The sequence below is a fragment of the Myiozetetes cayanensis genome, unplaced genomic scaffold (assembly GCF_022539395.1).
Source record: "Myiozetetes cayanensis isolate MyiCay16 unplaced genomic scaffold, myiCay2020 scf227, whole genome shotgun sequence".
Taxonomy (NCBI): Eukaryota; Metazoa; Chordata; class Aves; order Passeriformes; family Tyrannidae; genus Myiozetetes; species Myiozetetes cayanensis.
Window position 1 is genome coordinate 1 of NW_026087442.1, and position 21,662 is coordinate 21,662.

Sequence of the window (21,662 nt, forward strand, 5' to 3'; positions counted from 1 at the left end):
AAAACCAACTCGTGGGTTGGGATAAGGCAGTTTATTTAAAGCAAAAAGTAAAGCAAAGCTTGTGCACGCAGAAGCAAAAGATATCAGGGTTTATTCTCTACTTCCCATCAACAGCGATAGTCAGCCACTCCCAAGAAGCAGGGTTTCAGTACATGCAATGGTTTCTCAGCAGGCAGTCATTGGAGACATTGAATGCCTGCCCTCCTGCTCTGTGCCTTAGCTTTTATACCTGAGTTGATGTCATATGGTATGGAATATCCCTTTGGTCAGTTTGGATCAGCTGGCCTACTTGGGTCCCCTCCCAGGATCTTGCCCTCAACTGAGGAAGGAATATTACTGTGTTGGTGCTGTGCTCAGCAGTAACCAAAACAGCGGTGTGTTATCAACACCCTTCTAGCTGCCAATGCAAAGCACAGCACTGTGAGGGCTACTGTGGGGAAATGAACTCCAACTCAGTCAGACCCAGTACAGAGGGAAAGGGATTATGGGATGTCTGGCAAGTGGATTACATTGGTTCTTTCAGAAAATCAAATGGGAAAACATATGTACTGGTTGGAATAGAAATAATTTCTGGATTGACATAAGATGGAGCTGTCTCAAGAGTAACTGGGGAAAATACCATTAAAACCTTGCAGCTATGGTTCAGTTGTTTGCCAAAACCTAAATCAATGCAATCTAATAACGATACTCACTTTCCTGCAAAAGCAGTACAGGATTGGGCCAAGGTTGAAGGTATACAATGGGTATTCCACACCCCCTTACTTCCCTCAGGCCAATGGTACAGTTGAAAGGACCAATGGTCTACCAAAACAGTTTCTCAAACTACACGAATATGGATGAGCAGACCGCTTTTGGGATGCAGTGACCAAAATAAATGAACCATGAGGAGTTAATGGATGCCCCTGACTTACTGCCTTTTGTCCAATTGCTCCCACAATAATAACCAACTCATCAGGTACAGATCATCCCAGAACTCCACCATTGGCTAGGTACCACTAGTTTTGAAAACCCCATTGAACAAATATGCTTGTATAACAATAGATGCTCACAGTAAAGAACATAAAATTAGTACCAGATGGATTATCCAATCATTTTAATCTGGTTCTTGACCAAACCAAGTTGTTTTCTCTGATCTTTTACAGGGGGAAGTCTAAACCTGAAAGGATGAAGTAGAAACTCTTCATACGATTTATACCACATTATGTGTTGGTTTTTTATTTGTAGGAATAATTGTAGTTTTGGTATATATGTGTTGTCCTTTTTGCATATGTGGATATGTTCATCCACCGCTGAGACCGGGGCACCAACCTCAGGGAACAGAAGTCATAATTCTACAAACCTTGCATTGGAATTAATTTTAGGGTTTACACATGTTTGGAATCAGACAGATCAGGGGATTTGTGTGGCTTTCCCTATATCAGCAGGGCAGGGCCTGAGATTTTTTGCAACACCCACAGATCTGACAATTTATGTGAACCACAACTTCAGAGACAACCTTATACCTTTATACCTTCCCCCTGGTGGTTAAAAAGTAAACTGGCTTTGAAATGGAGGATCCATTACCTGTTAATTGAGGAGAAAACTGAGGTCATAGAATGTAGCAGCCAAGCGTGACAAAGGCCTGAAGAATGTTCAGATGACCTTGTATTGTTTTCTCTAAGCCATGATTTATTGCCCAGGGAGAGATGAACTCTACAGTTTGTGATTCACCATGCCGGAGTGTGAAGAGGGGTAACTTGAAACTCCAGGGTCTGTGTGTGTGTCTGTGTGATAGGCCGGCCTGAGAGAGTGATGGATGTGTGACTTGCAGCTGTGTTCTGTCTTAATTTGCTTAACCACTCCCAGTTGAAAGTGAATGCGATAAAACCCCTGATCATGGGCAATAAAGCAATTTCTGTCCATCGAGTCAGGAGTCCATAATTCATTCCATCATAGTAAAACGCTCCTGGTTCCCACATCAAGTAGGACTCAGTGATACATATTTTGCATATTATAATAACACAGTAGGATTTTGGAGTGGGAATACATGTAACGTGTCACACCCAGAAGTCAATGTTTCACTGAACTCCAGAGAGATTGGCATACCCGTGGTGATCAAGGAAGATACGCTATAACCAGGGATGTATCGAATTCCGAAATCCCTAACCAATAGGGCTCCTTGTCAATCTTTCCCCTTTGATTCCATTTCTCATCCATTAAGACAACGGGATTATTATGAAGCACCATATGTGCTAAAGGTTAATTTTTCATGGTGTATAGAATTACCCAGTGGGGCAGTAACATTACCTATAAATGCTTCCAACTGTATGTGGATGTGGTCAAGAGAGAACCCTATTTTAAAGCCTTTGAAGTACATGAACACACCACCTCAACAAACGCATGCACACTTGTTCCAGTGTGCAAAGGTATTCAATTGTACTACAGGACCTGGGGATCCCCTTGAGACTTGGCTGACTGAGAAAATACGTGTCTTAATACGTGATGTGTATCTGTGTGGGATACCCCTCTATGGGATTTCAAAATTAAGACTCGCTGTGTAATTCTATGGAAAATTTCAAGACTTATTGGACCCACATCCAGCAAGTGCAGTATTGTGGAATCCCTCACATCCACTACCCATTAAAGAATATTTTGATTACATCATCCCCCCAAATGTATTTGATAGACTACAATGACACCTGGATTTGCAAGACAAGCAGCTATCCTGCACCACTTGAATTAGTTTGAGGATGTTATGATGGAAAGTTTTACTCATGGTTGACTCTAACTCAGCACACTGGTCTGAGGTGTGGGAATAGTACTCCCATCCGTTTGTCCAAATCTTGTCTTTCATTATTCATCGGTAAGAAGGGCACAGCAGGAACTAGGTTCTCCTGAATTGATACCTTGGAGTTTTGATGTTTTGATTTTTTTTTTTTAATTTTTGTAGATCTTAGAAGTAGTTATGTAGTAAATGTAGCTTTTAGAGTAGCAGCATATTATCCCTTTACCCTTTAACATACCAGCTACACATAGTAAAACCCTGTTACTCATTCCCATATCAATTCCCATAAATTCCACTAGCCTGTTTTGTCTCTTTTTCAAGGTAGAATTATAGAGAACACCCTAACCCTATGGAAGAAGATATAGCCATAGACTCAACAACCTTCAGGCTTAGAATTCTGGAAGGCCTCCAAGAACATTATGCACTCTGAGGAAGATGAAGAAGAGGGGGTCCCAAAATGCCCCCAGACCCAATTCCCAAGAGGCGTGGCGGGGGCAGAACCTGGGTTGTGGCTGGACGAGGATTGGGTGAAAATCATTATAAAAACTGTGAACATCTGTATTCCAGAGTGTGCGTTGGGGGTATTCCGGAAAGCCTGGGGGCTAATTAAAGCCTTTGCATCCTTATCTTATCTCCTACCTAATTTGACTTGGAGTCTTTTTTTCCCCACAGCCATTTAGGCAACAGTTTTTGTGGCTCCATAGGGGGACATCGGGACCTGTGACTCCTCTGGATCGATATTCCGTTTTGCAGGGATATCTTCTCTGGTCGGCATATTTTGAAGAATTCCTGCTCTGATCTCGGGGAGCCCAGTTTCTCGAACCTACCCACGGAGGTAAGATAAGGAACAACTCCTGGAGAATTTTAATTAGCAGCTGTGGGAAGGAGTTTTCCCCAGGGCTAGGGAATACGGTGAGACTGGGAAGGGAAACTTGGACTTGGGCCCAAAAAGTTGCAGTGTTTTCCCAGTCTGTTGGCAAAGGGATTTTTGCTGGAGTGGGCAGTGAAGCTGTCTGGGAAGTTTTAGTTAGGGCAGGCAGGAGGGTTTCGGGTTTCGTGTTGGCCAGGTGTGGTCGCAGAAGGGGGGGACACGCCTCCCCTGGTTGAAACTCTGTGTTTCTGCCTGAACCTGGTAGTGTTTGGATACAGAGTCTGCAGTGTGTGTGTGTGTGTGTGGCTGTGAGTTCTAGGCTGGATCTGTCGTTTTCCTCATGTATTGTTTGTTAATATGGGATGTGTACAAACTAAAGAAGAAATTCCAGAGGGAACCCCTCTCGCTTTGGTTTTACGGTACTGGGATGATTTAACTGGCCCTGAGACATCTTTAAAAAGGCAGAAGTTAGTTAGACTCTCTATGGATGTCTGGCCCTACAGCGGGTAAATTAGAGGATTAGATTGGCTGAAATTTGGTTCTTTTGAGGTAAATATAGTGTTTCATCTTATGACAATCCTTCATAAGGAGGAAATGTGGTCTGAGTTGCATTATGCAGAGTTATTCTACTTTTTCGTAACCCGTCCAAAATTGAGAAAGGAATATAAAAAGGATAAAGTTCAAATAGAAACAGAACTCCCAGAAATGGCATTAGAGTAGAAAAAGAAAAAGAAAAATCGTGCTAAACGTGATCCTAACAGTGAAATTAATCTTGAAAGCCCTGGAAATGAAGACCTGGACCTTTTAATTCCCCCAAATATGAGAATAACAAGCCCACCCCCCCCCTTTGGCTCTGGCTGCAGCGGGCATAGGTCCATCAGGAGTGGGGGTAGCCCCTGGGGCGAGTCCTGCCGGCTCGGCAGGGCCAGCTGGACCTGCGGTGCCGGGTCCAGATGCTTCGGGGGTCTCGGGTAGTGTGGACAGACAGGCTGGGACCGCTCTGGGCGGAACGGGGGCCCTGAGAACTGCTTTTAGTGCTCCGGGACTTGTGGGGTCTGCGCTGGCTGTTCCAACTGGCACGGGAGCGGCGGGAGCGACCTGGGCACTGGCCGAGCCGGCGGCAGCCCCTCCCGGAGCTGCGGGCTCTGTGGGTGTTGAGGCCGCGGGGCCGGTCCTGTCTGAAGCTGCGAGTTCCCTGGGTGTCAGTGATCGGGGGGCGATGGCCTCTCCCGAGGCTGTGGGGTCGATCCTGTCTGGAGCTGCAAGCTCTGCCGGTGTCGGGGCAGGGGCGGTAGCCCCTCCCTGGACTGCGGGGCCGTTCCTGACCGGGGCCGCTGGCCCTTTTGGTTACGGGGGGGCGGTAGCTCCCCCCTCGGCTGTGGGGCCGGTCCTGACCGGAGTCACGTGCCCTTTTGGTTACGGGGGGGGGCGGCAGTGGTTCCCTCCTGGGCCATTCCGGGAGTGCCAGGCGCAAGTGCGGTTACCATGGCAACGGGGGGTGGGAGGTTCGAATCTCAGCACTGCGGGAGGAGGAGTGGGGGCGGTGTCTATAGCCAGAGTCCCTGTCCCGGCTGACACGGAACTCTTCAGCTCTGCCATGACGGGCGGGGACGAACCCGCCCCCATCCCTTCGGCACCTCCCTACCCTACGGGGGAAGGGGGGAACCAGGGTTTAGAATTACAGCATTGGGGGAGAAGCAGGTTAAGGAGGAGCAGTTCAGTTCCAGCTATCGACAGGAGACAAAGATGGGGTCTTCCCCCTTTTGACCCCTCGAGCACAAACATTAAGACTCGGGACAGCGATTTTACTGATACAGGCACAGAAGTTTCTGAGGATGAATCAAACGATAGATTGGGGGAGGGGGAAGAGAAATCACTTGTAGTAAGACCAAAGACAGGGGGAAGAAGAGTACAAGAAGCTCTGTCAGACCCCAGCCCCGTGGCTAGTAGGACAAGAGCACAAAAGGAAAAAGCCTACTGTAGAAGCCCCCTTAAGGTAAGCCCTGAGCAACCAGGGTCCAGTTTTGATAAAAACTCCTTTTTCTCTAGGTGAATTACAACAGTGGAAAACTTCAGTTGGAACATATAGGGAAAACCCAGAAATGGTGGCTAAGTATATGAAGAGAGCAATAAAGACACAAAATCCTGATTGGGACGATTTGGAAATAATGTTAGACATATTATTAGACCCTAGTGAGATAGACATGGTCAAGAAAGTTGCCCGGGATACAATTGAGACGTTCACAACATCTGGGCAGATGCAAGGAGAACTAAAAGATATATTCCCTTCAGAAGATCCCAAGTGGGACCCCAATATACCAGAAAAAAGGGAAGCATTGAAACGCTATCAGAACTGGGTGGTTTATGGTCTTAAACATGGAATTCCAAAACCAGTAAATTGGTTGAAAATGTATACAGTGAAACAAGATAAAAATGAATCCCCTACAGATTTTCTGAACAGACTAACAGAGGCTGTACGAAAGTACATAGACATAAATGTAGAATCAGAGTCAGGGAAAAAGCACTTGGTCTATTTAGTCATAGGCCAATCTGCAGATGATATAAGGAAAAAGCTACAGAAAGCGGGTGAGGACTAGAGTATTGGTGAATTAGTGAATATAGTTTGGACAGTCTATCAAAATAGAGATCAAAAAGGCAGAGGAAAGGAGCAGGAGCAGGACGGTGACTACCAGAAACATCGCAAACACAATGTCCACTGTGAAAATTATAGATCTAGTTACCAGCATGATAAGGCTAATGATATATATTCTTTTTGTAAAAAGAAGGGGCACTGGAGAAGGGATTGTCTGGACTCGAACAGGAGAAGTGAATTTCCAGCCTCCCAACTGACTGTAAGCCAGAATGCATGAAGGGGACCGGAGAATTCTACCCCAGCAGAACCTCTGGTTCTAGCTAAGCTGGGGGGAGAAGATGTGGAATTTTTAGTTGATATAGGTGCTGCATATTCCGTGTTAAACACCTTGGAAGGGAAACTGAGTCACGATACTGTAACTGTGGTTGGTACCACAGGGGTAAGTGAAACCAGGCCTTTCTTCAAACCTTTGAAATTTAAATTAGGGAAACACTGGGTAACTCATCAATTCCTCTATTTGCCAAATTCTCCCATGCCTTTATTGGGTAGAGATTTATTAGAAAAACTGGAAGCTGAAATTAAATTCTGTAAGGGGGGGGGGGAAAGTTATCATCCTTGACACTAAATATATCGAGGCAGCTGCCTTCTTCATACAGGAGAACCACAGAGAGATCCCCGCAGAGGTTGAGAATGCTGTCATCCCTTTAGTGTGGACTAGCGAATATCCTGGGAGGTCCAAGCAAGCAAAAACCATAAGCATCACGGTCAAGCCAGGAGCAACACAGGCTCTACTTTACAGAAGCTCCAAAAATTCGTCAAACTTTCCAGACCCATAGGATTGGACACCCCTACTCATCAATTCCAACCAGGAGACTAGGTCTACATCAAATGGTGAGACAGTGACCCGCTGCGAGCCAAATGGAGAGGCTCTTTCCAAGTCCTGCTGACTTCCCTCACTGCCGTCAAAGTTGCTGGCAAAGGACTTTGAATTAAGTTTAGAGCCTAATTTACATTTGGTTTTAGTAAAATGCACCTAATATTCTTCGTGAAAGTGAGTACTGAATTTGCACTATGAATTTGGCTACAATTTGGAACCAAACCAAAATTCTACATCAGGTACCTCTGGATAATGTCTCACTGGGTTTGGGAGACACTCTCCACAAACTTACTTCATGGTTACCGAATTGGACCTGGATAAAACAACTGTTTCGATTGGTAATGTACAGAGTTAACGTTTGTGTAATACCTTATTGCATGAACCAATGTTGTAGATGTTGGTCATCTCTTTGGAAAATGATTAGACGTAAGTAGTAGAGATTGGACAAAATCTTTGAGTTTTGTCCAGTCTCTAAAGTGGGGACTGATACCTTGGAGTTTTGATGTTTTGATTTTTTTTTTAATTTTTGTAGATCTTAGAAGTAGTTATGTAGTAAATGTAGCTTTTAGAGTAGCAGTATATTATCCCTTTACCCTTTAACATACCAGCTACACATAGTAAAACCCTGTTACTCATTCCCATATCAATTCCCATAAATTCCACTGGCCTGTTTTGTCTCTTTTTCAAGGTAGAATTATAGAGAACACCCTAACCCTATGGAAGAAGATATAGCCATAGACTCAACAACCTTCAGGCCTAGAATTCTGGAAGGCCTCCAAGAACATTACGCACTCTGAGGAAGATGAAGATGAAGAAGAGGGGGTCCCAAAACGCCCCCAGACCCAATTCCCAAGAGGCGTGGCGGGGGCAGAACCTGGGTTGTGGCTGGACGAGGATTGGGTGAAAATCATTATAAAAACTGTGAACATCTGTATTCCAGAGTGTGCGTTGGGGGTATTCCGGAAAGCCTGGGGGCTAATTAAAGCCTTTGCATCCTTATCTTATCTCCTACCTAATTTGACTTGGAGTCTTTTTTTCCCCACAGTCATTTAGGCAACAAAGAAAGACAAGAAAGGATCAGTAATATATGTGCCCCAGAGTATTATACAGTGGGGCAAAAGATAGCTTTGCACCTTCTTTTTTTATCCTGCAACACCAATGGACCTTAGAAAATATTACATGGCAGATACATACCCCCAGTAATTGGACCAGGTATGCATTCACAGAGCTTGACTTGCAAGTCCAACAAGTGTCAAAAATGGTTTTACAAAATTGTTTGGCATTAGATATGTTATTACTAAAGAAACAAGGGGTACGTGGAATGTTAAATCTTACTGAAACTGTTGCATTACCATTCACAATGCAACAACAGCAATTGAAGAAGCCTGAGCCAAAATGAAAGACACCATGGATCAAACATCAGAACTTTTTCAATCACTCCAACTCCAAGACTAACTTCAAGGAATTAGCCCCAATACCTGGCTGATGACCATACTCTGATCCCTTGGACTCACAGGGTGGGGGCAGTGGCTATTGAGAATTGGAAAGATAATTGCAATTGGATTTGTATTTTTAATGATTGGAATAGCTATTGTATGCTGTATGATTACTCGTGTAATTTCTTCTGCTTCTTCTGTCTTTTCTCCTACTATCAGCTACATACATATCATCCCCATGGACAACCTGTGAACTGAGGAAAAAGTCCCTGGAAGAGAGTGTTTGAGGATGTGTCAGGACTTAAAGAGCACAATGAACTGTCTCAAAATACTGTCAGAGAAGGAAATTCCCAACAGATAAGCACAGATGGTAAACAGGAAGGTGTTAATTCCAAGGCCTAAATGGAGGTGAAGGTTTGGAATTCCACACTGGAGACAAAATTGCACTGTGCAGGCTGTGGGAAAGTGCAAACTGGCAAAGACAGAAACCAGGACTGGTAAAGCAAATCTAGGTAACCGATCTGACAAAAATTCTGACCTATGGACTGTAAGCCCACCAGACAAAACTCCCACAATGTCAAGCTGTGGGAAAGGGGGCAAGTCCTTATACACATGCCAGCCCAAGTTGGGGGAATGGCATCTACCCCCGTGAATACCCAGGTTTTGGACTGTATAAAAGTGGTATCCCAAAAGCACATGTCGGGACCCTCACCACTGAGAAGACCAGAAGAAGGACTTGGCAGGAGGCTGTCATAATCCATGTGGTGGTGATATATATATATATTTACTTAATCTCTGTCTCTTACTCTCTTCCCCCTCACCCCTTCCTCTCTCTCTCTCACTCTAATATTTACTGTTAAATAAAACCATAGTATTGACTTTAGCATATAGTCTTGTTTGCACTTTAGTTTGGGCAGAGGAATCTTTTAATAACCGGATCTGAACACCTGCCTGTGCTGGTTCACACTTTGGGGAAAATCTATGCATTTAGGAAAACAGTTTGTTCAGTTGTGGAACCACAAGAACTGGAATGGTTTAACCTTGAGGTCACTGCACAGTATCATTGAAAGGAATGTATCATAAGTTTTATATTTCCTTCTGTGACAAGTACAAGGATATATTGATATATTATGCAGTTAATAAATACGCTGGGTTTGAAAATCAAATTTGGCCTTTCAGTTTGGGTATTTTTTAATTTCTCAAAGTGAGAATTCTGCTCTTTATAGAGCTTCCCATAAGCCAAAGAGATAAATTTGTACAAGAAAGCTTCCTAAGGTTTATATAGTTCCTGCAAGCTGGAAAGTATGGAGCTTACAGTTGGCAATGGCACAGTTGAGAGCCTCTGGGTAAGTATTAAGGGACAAAGTGGATGTCATCATGAGAATCTACTATACTACTACCACTGGGTGTGGCTGAGATGGAGCTCATTTCCCCATAGCAGCCCTCACAGTGCTGTGCTTTGCATTGGTAGCTAGAAATGCATTGATAACACATCAGTGTTTTGGTTACTGCTGAGCAGTGCTGGCATAGCATCAGTGCTGTCTCTCAACATTCCCCCCTCATCAAGAGGCTGGGGGTGGGCAAGACCCTGGGAGGGGACACAAGTAGGCCAGCTGACTCAAACTGATCAAAGGGATATCCCATACCATATGATGTCAGCTCAGATATAAAAGCTAAGAGAAAGGGGGAGGAAGGGGGGGTTGGGGTATTTGTTAATTACAGTGTTTACCTTCCAGAGCAACCACTACATGTGCTGAAGCCCTGCTTCCCAGGAAGCGGCTGAATATTGCTTGCTGATGGGAAGTAGAGAATTAAAGGGGTTTTTTCCCTCTTTGCATGTTCACATGCAAACTTTTGCTTCTGCTTTAGTAAACTGCCTTATCTCAACCTACGAGTTGTTTTCCATCTTATTTTCTCTCCCCTGTCCAGCTGAGAAGGGGGAGTAATAGAAAAGCTTGGTGGGCACCTGGCATCCAGCCAAGGTCAACCCACCACAACTACCCATCCAGGATGATGACACCAATGAATTATTCTTTAAAGAACTAAGGGATACCTCTAAGTCAAATCTCTGACAGAAGGACAAGTGCCAGCAAACCTTCAACCCTGGACATGAGGAGAGACGACTTCAAGTTGCTCAGGGAACTAGTCAGTCAGGTCCCTTGGGAAAATGTTTCTGAAAGTGCTTGGTCCATCAGTGCTGGTCCCTTTTCAAACATCACCTCCTAAGGGCACAGGAACAGGCAATTCCAAAATGTTGGAAGTCAAGCAAGTGAGGCTTGGCTGAGCAGAGATCTTCTTCTGGAGCTAAGAAAAAAAAAAGAAAGTGTATTGTCAGGTGACATGGGAGGACTACAGAGATGCTGTTCACCACTGCAGAGAGCAAATTCATGCAGCCAAAGCTCAATTAGAGTTGAAGCTGATCAGTACTCTGGGGGACAATAAAAAGGGTTTTTTAGAATATGTTAACATCAAAAGGCAAACCAGAAATAACATTGGCCCATTAATTGATGAGGATGATCACCTCACAATCAGGGACACAGACAAAGCAGAGATGTTTAATGCTTTCTTCACCTCAGTCTTCAACACCAACTATGGGCTCTGGCAACCCCAGAGCCCTGAGTTGGAGGACTATGACTGCGAGAATGATGAACTACTAGTCAACTCTAAACTTGTGTGGGATTTGCTGCTCCAGCTGGATGTCTCCCTATAAATCTATGGGGTCTGATGGGATTTACCCCAGGGTAGTCAGAGCTGGCTGACATCATCATGAGACCTCTCTCAATGGCTTTTCAACCATCTCAGGAATCTGGGAGGTCCCAGTTGATTGGAAGGTGGCAAATGTTGTCCCACTTTTCAAAAAGGGAAAAAGGGATGACCCTGGTAACTACAGGCCTGTCAGTCTTACTTCATTGACTGGTAAAATTATGGAGAAGATTATTCTGGGATGTATTGAAAAACGCCTGAAAGACAATTCAGTCATTTGTCAAACTAGTACAGGTTCACAAGGGGAAAGTCCTGCTTGACAAACTTAATTTCCTTTTACAACAAGGTTACCCACCTAGTTGATCAAGGGAAGTCAGTTTATGTAATCTTTTTGGATTTTAGTAAAGCTTTTGATACTGTCTTTCACAGTGTCCTTCTGGACAAAATGTCCAGCACACAGCTGGATGGGTGAGCAACTAGCTCATGGGTTGGGCACAAAGGGTTATAGTAAATGGGGTTACGTCAGGTTAGTGACTGGTCACTAGTGGAGTTCCTCAGGGCTCTGTTTTAGGGCCAGTGCTATTTCACATCTTCATAAACGACTTGGATGCAGGAGTCAAATGTATATTGAGTTTGCCAATGGTACTAAATTAGGAGGAGTTGTGGACTTCCTTGATGGTAGAAAGGCCCTACAGAGAGATCTAAATAGACTAGAGAGCTGGGCAGCCACCAACCATATGAAATTTATCAAGAGCAAGTACCGTATTCTGCTCCTGGGATGGGGTAATCCTGATTATATGTATTAATTGTGGGACAAGAGGTTGGAGAGCAGCCCTGCGGAAAGAGATCTGTGGGTTTGGGTTGATGGCAAGGTGAATATGAGTCAGCAGTGTGCCCTGGCAGCCAAAAGGGCTAACCAAGTCCTGGAGTGCATCAAGCACAGCATCACCAGCTGGTTGAGGGAAGTGCTTGTCCCACTCTATTCTGTGCTAATGCGGCCTCACCTCAGGTACTGGGTGCAGTTTTTGTTACCACATGATAAGAAGGATATAAAACTATTAAAGAGCATCCAAAGCAGGGCTACAAAGATGGTGCAGGGTCTAGAGAGAACACTGTATGAAAAACAGCTGAGGTCACTTGACGGGTAGACCTCATTGCAGTCTACCACTGCCTCAAGAGGGGAAGCAGAGGAGCGAGCACTGATCTCTTGTCTCTGGTGACCAGAAAAAGAACCCAAGGGAATGGTGTGAAGCTGTGTCAGGGGATGTTTAGGTTGGATATTTGGAAAAGGTTCTTCACCCAGAGTGTGGTTGGACACTGGAACAGACTCTCCAAGGAAGTGGTCATGGCACCAAACCTGTCAGAGTTCAAGAAGTGTTTAGACAATGCTCTTAGACACATCATGTGATTTTTGGGGTGTTTCTGTGCAGAGCCAGGATTTGGACTTCATGATCCTTGTGGGTCCCTTCCAACTCAGGATATTCTATGATTTTATGATCACAACCTGTTTTAACTTTCAGACTATGTGTACCGTGGGAAAAAATTCTCCTTTGAATTTAAAGAGACAGCAAAAACTCATGAAACAAAAAAAAAAGAATTTATTCAGCATGCTGGGTCTAGTCTCACCCCAAGTTTCCGGGGAGAAAAGACACCTTGGGTCTTCTCCTCCTTCCGATTGGCTGCAAGGTGTCCTCTGTCAAAAATGATGGATCTTCCTTTGTTCTTAGCCCCAAGGAAAAAACTCTATGTTCAAAATTGGCCAAATGGTCCAGATCTTTATATTTTCCTTATCCCAGCTGCACAAGTCCCTCGTACCCAGTCCGCTTGGGAACCAGGTACCTTACAACTTCACAAAGTGTCTATAATTTTGTTTGTAATAAAAACCATATTTTTATTTCTCATATGCACTAGCCAGTTGATGTGCAAGGTAGTGTCTACATTCATATAGCTAAAATTAATATCAAGTAGTAGCCAATGAGATTTAAAGTTGAAAGCTAAATATTCAGTAAAGGTGGTTTAACTTGCTCTGCCCTGGTGGTTTGCACTCATTTTGAACACTTCTGTTTGAGATAGATATGTGGACAAAAAAACTTAAGGGTCCAAACATCCGGCTGTACACAGGTCCAGGAAACTGTGGACACTGTGCAGTCTCTGAATAGCAGTGCCTTGTTCCTTTCTGGCCTACCAGGAGGTCGTGGTCAGAGGAAGGGGAGGTTGTATGGGAGTGCACTGAAGGTTGCGTTGTCTGCTCTACCCAGCCCAAGACTGAGCCTGATCAACAGAAGACAATGCAGACAGAGTAGTTGAAAGGACAGGATGAGGTAACATGATGGTCCCATCAGGTGAAGAGGGGAAATGTTTTTTTCTTTGGACTGTTTGAAAGCAATATGAAGGTGGCAGTGTCCTGGCTGCTGGTTGGACAAAGTGTGATACCTTGGAGTTTTGATGTTTTAAGTTTTTTATTTTTGTAGACCTTAGAAGTAGTTATGTAGTAAATGTAGATTTTAGAGTAGCAGCATATTATCCCTTTACCCTTAACACACCAGCTTAAACCCCTGTTACCCATTCCCATATCAATTCCCTAAATTCCATAGCCTGTTTAGTCTCTTTTTCAAGGTAGAATTGTAGAAGAACACCCTAACCCTACGGAACAAGATATAGCCGTAGACCCAACAACCTTCAGGCCTAGAATTCTGGAAGGCCTCCAAGGACATTACGTGCTCTGAGGAAGATGAAGATGAAGAAGAGGGGGTCCCAAAACGCCCCCAGACCCAATTCCCAAGAGGCGTGGCAGGGGCAGAACCTGGGTGGTAGCTGGACTGGATTGAGTGAAAATCATTATAAAAACTGTGGACATCTGTATTTCGAGAGTGCGCGCGCGCGCTGGGGTATTCCAAAAAGCCGGGGGGCTCATTAAAACTTTTGTATCCTTATCTTTTCTCCTACCTAATTTGGCTTGGAGTCTTTTTTTCCCCACAGCCATTTAGGCAACAGTGGGTACATCAGACATCTCCATTCACTGCCCTACTAATCTGAACCCTGATGACTGAAGGAAGGCAAATGTTATTTCTGTCTTCAATAAAGGCAAGAAGGAGGACCCAGGAAACTACCGGTTAGCCAGCCTCCCCCTCCATCCCTAGAAAGGTGATGGAACAGAGCATTCTGGAGGTTATCACCAAGCATGTAGAAGAAAAGAAGGTTATTGTGAGTAGTCAGCATGGATTCACCAAGGAGAAATCGTGTTTGACCACTCTGATAGCCTTCTATGCTGGAATGGTATGATAGGTCTGTTATGCCCAGGTCCAGAAGCCTCAAGCTTTACTGGGCATTTCACTTTAATTTAGACCCCCGATAGTTCCACACAAAACTTTTGCAGAGTTGTAGTTCTTTGATACCTCAACTTTGCATCCGGAGAAGAAGCTACACACTTCTCTTTAAGAGAATTTCTTTTGATTTAGTGAGAAAACAGGTTTTTTGGCAAAAAGGTTTTACAGGAATAACATAAAACCAAGGAACAGGTTCCACAAAAGCATTACACTTAACAGCAGGCTACTAGGAACAAAAAGACTTCCTTGCCTCCCTCCAAACAGCATTCTGAGCTCTGCTTCTATACCCTTCCAAGGCTTTTACAAGCCAGCAGGCATTGCTGTGGAATAGGGAATGTTCATGGCACTCAGCAAACACCAACCCACAACTTAAAGGGAAATACCACAACTTGAATGAAATACCAATCAATTAGTTTTAACTTACCCACAAGAGGAAGAAACGAATAAAGGAAGAAAAGAGAGACTGAGAGAAAAATAAAGAGAGAAGAGAGAAATAGTTACCACCAAGAGGTCACATGGTAGCTGGTCTAGAGAAAGAAGGCCAAACTAAGATGGAGCCTATGTGTGCCTCTTTTATAGAGTTTGGTTACCATAGCCACACCCTCTAGGTGATTCACTGACCGCTCACTCCCTTCTAGCCAAAGTGAGGGGTGCTACAGCCAATCATAGGCACCAGGGGGCATGGTGTGGGCAGGCTACCAGGAAGGCCTTCCTGACTGACAGCCCAGCCACGTGGCTTCTGGGCCATGTGTGCTCCATGCAATCTGCCATGTTGGCTGCAGGCATTACCATGTGCCTTTCTGCCATGAGGCTGCAGGCCTGACCATGGCCCCTCCCCCAACACACACACACACACACACACACACAGACAAGATGGTTGATTTGACCCATCAATCAGTGAGATACAAATCCGATCTCTGACAAGGTCAATGAAGAGAGAGCAGTGGATGTTGTCTATCTCAACTTCGGCAAGGCTTTTGACACTGTCTCCCATAACATCCTTGTAGGTAAACTCAGGAAATGTGGATTAGATAAATGGACAGTGAGGTGGATCAAGAACTTGCTGAATGGCAGAGCTCAGAGGGTCATGATTGGCAGAGTAGAATTCATTTGGAGGTCTGTAGTCAGTGGCATTTCCCAGGAATCAGTACTGGGTCCAGTCTTATTCAACTTGTTTATCAGCGACCTGGATGAAGGGATAGAATGGACCCTCAGCAAGTTTGCTGATGATACAAAACTGGGGAGGATGGCTGATACACCTGAAGACTGTGCTGCCATTCAGCAGGACCTTGATAGGCTGGAGAGTTGGGTGGAGAGAAACCTAATGAGGTTCAATGAGGGCAAGCGTAGGGTCCTGCACGTGGGGAGGAATAACCCCAAGTACCAATATAAGTTGAGGGCTGACCTACTACTAGAGACCAGCTCTGTGAAGAAGGACCTTGGAGTATTGGTAGATTACAAGTTGACCATGAGCCAGCAGTGTGCCCTTGCGGCCAGGAGGGCCAATGGTATCCTAGGGTGCATCAGGAAGAGTGTGGCCAGCAGGTTGAGGGAGGTGATCCTCCCCCTCTACTCAGCCCTAGTGAGACCACATCTGGAGTACTGTGTCCAGTTCTGGGCTCCTCAGTACAAGAAAGACAAGGAGCTCCTGGAGATGGTCCAGCAGAGGGCCACAAAGATGATTAGGGGACTGGAGCATCTCTCTTATGAGGAGACACTGTGGGAGCTGGGCCTGTTTAGTCTAGAGAAGAGAAGGCTGAGAGGGGATCTCATTAATACATATAACTATCTCAAAGGTGGGTATCAAGAGGATGGTGCCAGACTTTTCAGTGGTGCCCAGTGACAGGATGAGGAGCAATAGCCATAAACTAAAACACAAGAAGTTTCACTTTAACGTGAGGAAGAACTTCTTTACATTGAGGGTGGTAGAGCACTGGAACAGGCTTCCCAGGGAGGTCGTGGAGTCTCCCTCTCTGGAGACATTCAAAACCCACCTGGATGCATTCCTGTGTAACCTGCTCTAGGTGACCCTGCCTTGGCAGGAAGGATTGGACTAGATGATCTGCAGAGGTCCCTTCCAGCCCTATCAATTCTGTGATTCTGTTAAAGTCAGACAGAAACCTTGGGATCATTTACTCTCATCCCCTCTTTTCCCTACTTCATTTATAAATTAAACACATGTCCTGAAAGGGAAAATGATGAAGTGATACCACTCACTGAAAGAAGCATGTGTCTGGGGAAGGAGATTTGTGATTAGACCAGAGAAAGGAGGGCAAGGAAAAGGCATAAAAGAGTAGGAGGAAGGAAGAGACAGAATAGCAGCAATGAGGAAAGTGTGAGGTGTGTGGTTCCCTCATCTTCAAAGGGAAGGGAATAAGCATGCTTGGTTTCCTTAGGGATTTTGAAATTTACACTCACCTGGTAGTAAACCTAATGACAGCTTGTGTAAGAAAGCAGCAGTAGTATCCCAGCCCAGAGCCTTGGAGGAAGTGGTGCCTGCAGGCTACAAGCCACCAGAAGGGTGTCTCTATTCTTCCAGCTACCCTCACCTCTCCCATATGGAGGCAGTGATGGCTGCCATCTGAGTACTGTGATTACTTTTCAGTCACTGTTTCTTTTGCACCCACTACTTATTTTGGAAGGCTACTCTTGAAGCTATCAGCTCCTTGAAGGTCAATAACCTTTGGAGTGCCAGGAAAAAATATTTATAGCAAGTTTATATCCATTTATTCTTTCCCCCTAAATAGCTCTTTTTGCTCCCCTGCTTGTTTTAGCCTCACTCAAAATATTTGGAGAGCATAAGAGTATGTCATATAGGATTTCAGTTTGATAAACCAAACAAGCCAATTTTTATTTTCTACTTTCAAATGACAGCTCTGAGGTTCTTTAAACATCCTTAGAGTTTCCATCTGATTTTGATGCAGCTAGAATTCCTTTTTCCAAATGTGCTGACTAGAGCTGAACAAGGAATTGCCGTTCAAATCTTTTCAGCGCTTTATTCAGAGAAATGGGATTTCCCTGTGTCTCTCACAAGCACGCTTGTCTTTTCTATAGGAATGGTAGCTCATAACCAATGTGAGATCAGCCAATACAGATCTGGTTTTGCACAGAGAATACAGAGGCACCATGAAAGGTAACTCAAAATGCAGACTCTTGTGGTGCTTCTTGCTTTTCCAGCTCTGTTTTGCTGCTGTTCAAGGACTTTGACCAGGTCAATGGCCATGTCAATATACATCAGGCTTGAGATTCAGACAGCACAGACATCTATTTTTTTATCATCTGCAGGTATCACACTAGGAGGTTCAATCCAACACTTCTTTCAGAGATATTGATACTGCTGCCAAGTTTACAAGTGTTGTCCCAGCTCATTGGCCATTCAGGGCAAGGGTGTCAGAACAGAGTTTGGCAGCTTGATCACTGGGTATGAATACATGTTGGGGTAACTTTGATGTAGAAGTTGTAATGTTGTTTAAAGTGAACATGCTTCCAAAATGGCTCTGTAACTCTTTGTGTAAACCCTTCTCCTTCCCAAGGTTCCTCACTCTTACCTGTATCTTTGGAATGTCTAAGAGATAACTGGAAGCTCATCTATTGGTTGTTAACCCTTTCTTGTCATTGGTTGATTTGTAAGACCTCCTGGACTCCCAATGGTCACTCTGTAATCCCCCCAAGAGCTATTTAAGCAGTTACCCAGAACAATAAAGGCTCTCTCTGCCTGCTCACCCTGCCAGCTGCGAGCCACGGAGACCTCGTGGTGGGGGGGAGGGGGAGGGTACACTCCCCGCCGGAGCTAGGGCTAAAAGGAAAAGCCTCTTGCCTGGGGTTCCCCCCTCCCTATCCACCCTCAACGTTCGTCAAATACACATGCCAAGAATATGCTTCTTCAGAGCAGCAAAAAAGGTCTTTCTTCTGCACCATCCTGTGCTTTGACCTGCTTGAAACCATCCATCTCTTGTTTTATGGTGGCATTGCTTGGTATCTTGTAAAGTTACAGCATGCTCATATTTTCCATCAGGCAGTATGTTCTACAGTTCAAGATTGCCTCCATCAGAGTGCTCCAGAAAAAGAAAAGTGTTCTAAAACAGCAGGGGAAAAACCTCAAAACAATCAACTTAGAGCTGAGCCCATTGTCATCACTGTTAAATTTCTCCATGTTATATTACTTTGATGATTACTCAAGATGAGGTGATTGTGTATCATTTGTCCTGTTAATGTCTATAATTTAATCTCCTAGCTTGCTTTCTTTATATCTGCATGTACAGTTCAACCTTAGCTGATGGATGTCACCATGGTTTTGTATCTTATATTAATTTAGGGAATGGCAAGACAGAGAAGTGATTTCAGTAAGCTTGGCAAGCATAAACAAAGGCTTTGTTCACAAGACAAATACTGTTAACTCAACCAAATCAACCTGGAAACTGATCAAAATTGTAAAAGGGTACAATGGAGACAAAACTTGGTCAGACCTGGAGGAACAGTAACAACGCATAGAGAAGGGAAGTAATCAGTTATGTGGAGCTGCTACACTTAACTGTAATAATCAATTAACAATGTTTAAATGAAGAATTGAGAAAAAAAATATTAACTATAAAATTATTTGAAGTGATGTTTTCTTTGTCCCTACAACTCTATCCCTTATGTGGGATCTTATCTGTCTCAGTACTCATATTTTGTTACTTATAGAGGAGCATGAAATATATAGAGTATTTCACAAGTCAATGACACTTTTGGTATCTCTATCATGAATGAGTGTTTTAAGGTCGCCATCACAATCCCACACAGGTTTGTTCTGGAGATAGCATTTTTTCTTTGCCCCTGAATCTGTTCATACCTCTGATTCTCAAGTGAATATGCCATTCTTTCCCCCAGGGTTCAGTGTGTGTTTGTTTTCTTTTATATTTTTTCATTTATCTTTAGTCTCAGGGAGTTTTGCACCCATGCAGTAGGAAAACATCTTACTTCATGCAAGCCAAATATGTGAACAAATTGAAAGGCAGAGACAGATGGAGCCATCTCTGTGATATCTATACAAATACTTTGGACATAATACTAAAGAATTTGCATTAGTGTGTGAGCTTGAGCTGAAAGAATGAAACTGATGCAACAGAGTTACTCATTTGTGGATTTAGAGCCTTAGTTTCTTTGCTCTTGACCTGCTATTACTGCATGCAAAATGTCATGTGAGACTTTTAGAAACTAATTAATCTACGTAGTTAGGACTACTTGACATCAAGGAATATATTTATAAGCTGTGTGTTGTTTATACTTGTCTAGACTGAAGTATTTTTGATCATAGTCTCTTTCACTCTTATCACTCTTAGATGGAAGTACTGTTGTGGATCCTCATCTTTCCCCAAACAACACTGTAAACTACCACAAGTAGTTTTACTGATAGAAGCTTGTAAATAAAATTTGATTTTTAGTGGAAAATACATAGAGCTTCATATATTTCAAAGTTAGCATGTGAAACCCAACCAAAAATTGGCAATGGCAGTCCAGAAAAGTAATGCAGCTTCATCATAACTATGCATGTTTGAAACATTGCCCACAACAAATCTTAGACTGCTGCCACTCAAGTTTTTGTAGATCAGTGCCTCCACTTTAGGTTATGAGGTAGTGTGTGAGAAATAGGAAACTGAGGAAGCTGTTGTTTTCTCCCTTGTGAGGCAATCTACCTCACTTCTACTGGTAGGAATGATTCATGCTAGGGTTCTTATGCTTATTTTTGTTTGGAGAAAGTTTCCCTTGCTATTTAATTTGTCATCATCTTCATTCTTCACATAGCTAATTACTTTTATAGGTCAAAATGTTGAAGCAAGGGTCTGTAAAACATGCATGTATGAATTAAAATAACTTTTGAAAATATCTGTCCTTACTCTGGGGAGATCACATTGTTAGGTAAATCCTTTTGCTGTCTTTCATTCTAGCCTCTTCCTGGGATACACTCGGTCTCAAGTAGTAGAGATTTTGTGAGAGGACAAATATTTTGTTGAAGCAACAGTTGTGAGCATACTATTGTTGGTTTTGTTGTGGTTTACAGTGCCATAATATCCATTGATAAAACTTGAGTCTTCCATTTTTATGTGGGGATTAACATCTAGTATCTCACTGATATCTCCCTCTCGCAATCATTACAGTTTAATATGTCTCTGGTGGCTACATCATCACTTAAGCAGAAAAATACCACAAAAATATTGAAAGTGGTCCTAGAAGTAGCAAGGAACTGGGATTCATGTTCCACCTTGGGTATCCCAATGCCATTGGCATTGTCTAGGAGCAGTTATACCTAATGAAATAGTTAATAAAGGCAAAGATAAATAATTTGCTAATCAAATTATCTTTGCAATGTTAGTGTTAGTGGTTAGTTTGAATTAAAAATGTCAAACCACAATGTTATGTTACTATGGAAAGCTATATCTTACTATGTTAAACAAGTTCTGAAGGTAAGCTTTAAATGTGCCTATAAAGATATGGATAAAGGGGCATAGCCGAGCGGCACAGCCCCCGGCACAGCCTGTTGCAGCCGAGCGAGGAGCGGCAGAGCAGCCGTGGCAGCAAGCTGCCCGAGGGAGGAGCCGGTCCGAGTGAGGAGCCACTCGCCCCGCTTCGAGAGCAGCCGCTGCCATCTGAGGACCACCTCCATCTGGGACCTGCCACCCGGCATCCAGGCGCCGCCTAAAGGGGAGGGAATAGTGGCACATATAAAAGATCATTACACGTTTTTGGCGGGAAGACCGTTGGCGGAACAGGAATTTCCCCGGGTCTTCCAGCGCGCTGTTTTGCTTATTTGCCTTCAATAAATTTCTACAATATATTTAAAAGAAAAAAATTATATCTGGTCATTTGACCAGATATAAATTTGGTGCTGTGTCTCGGATTTGGATCCCTGTGTGGTGGGATTCTCTCTCTCTGAGAGGGCACCCCCATCCCTGTTGGATGGCTCAGGGGAGACTCCCGCAGCACAGATTCCAAATATTCGACCGAAATTTTGAAGGCAATTAAGCAAATAAACTACTGCAGTTCCCCGTAATTTTCGTGCACGAACTCCGGACGAAGACTTGCTCGGGGAGAGAGCGAGTGATTAAGGAACCC

At 43.9% G+C, this 21,662-nt stretch overlaps 1 long non-coding RNA gene across 1 annotated transcript; it reads left to right on the forward strand.

The window, feature by feature from the left end:
• Nucleotides 1-5,277: 5,277 nt before the first annotated feature.
• Nucleotides 5,278-8,326, forward strand: LOC126642262 (uncharacterized). The gene is made up of 3 exons (XR_007629406.1): nt 5,278-5,631; nt 6,885-7,119; nt 7,798-8,326. It is a non-coding gene; the product is annotated as an uncharacterized LOC126642262 (long non-coding RNA).
• The last annotated feature ends 13,336 nt before the right edge of the window (nt 8,327-21,662 follow it).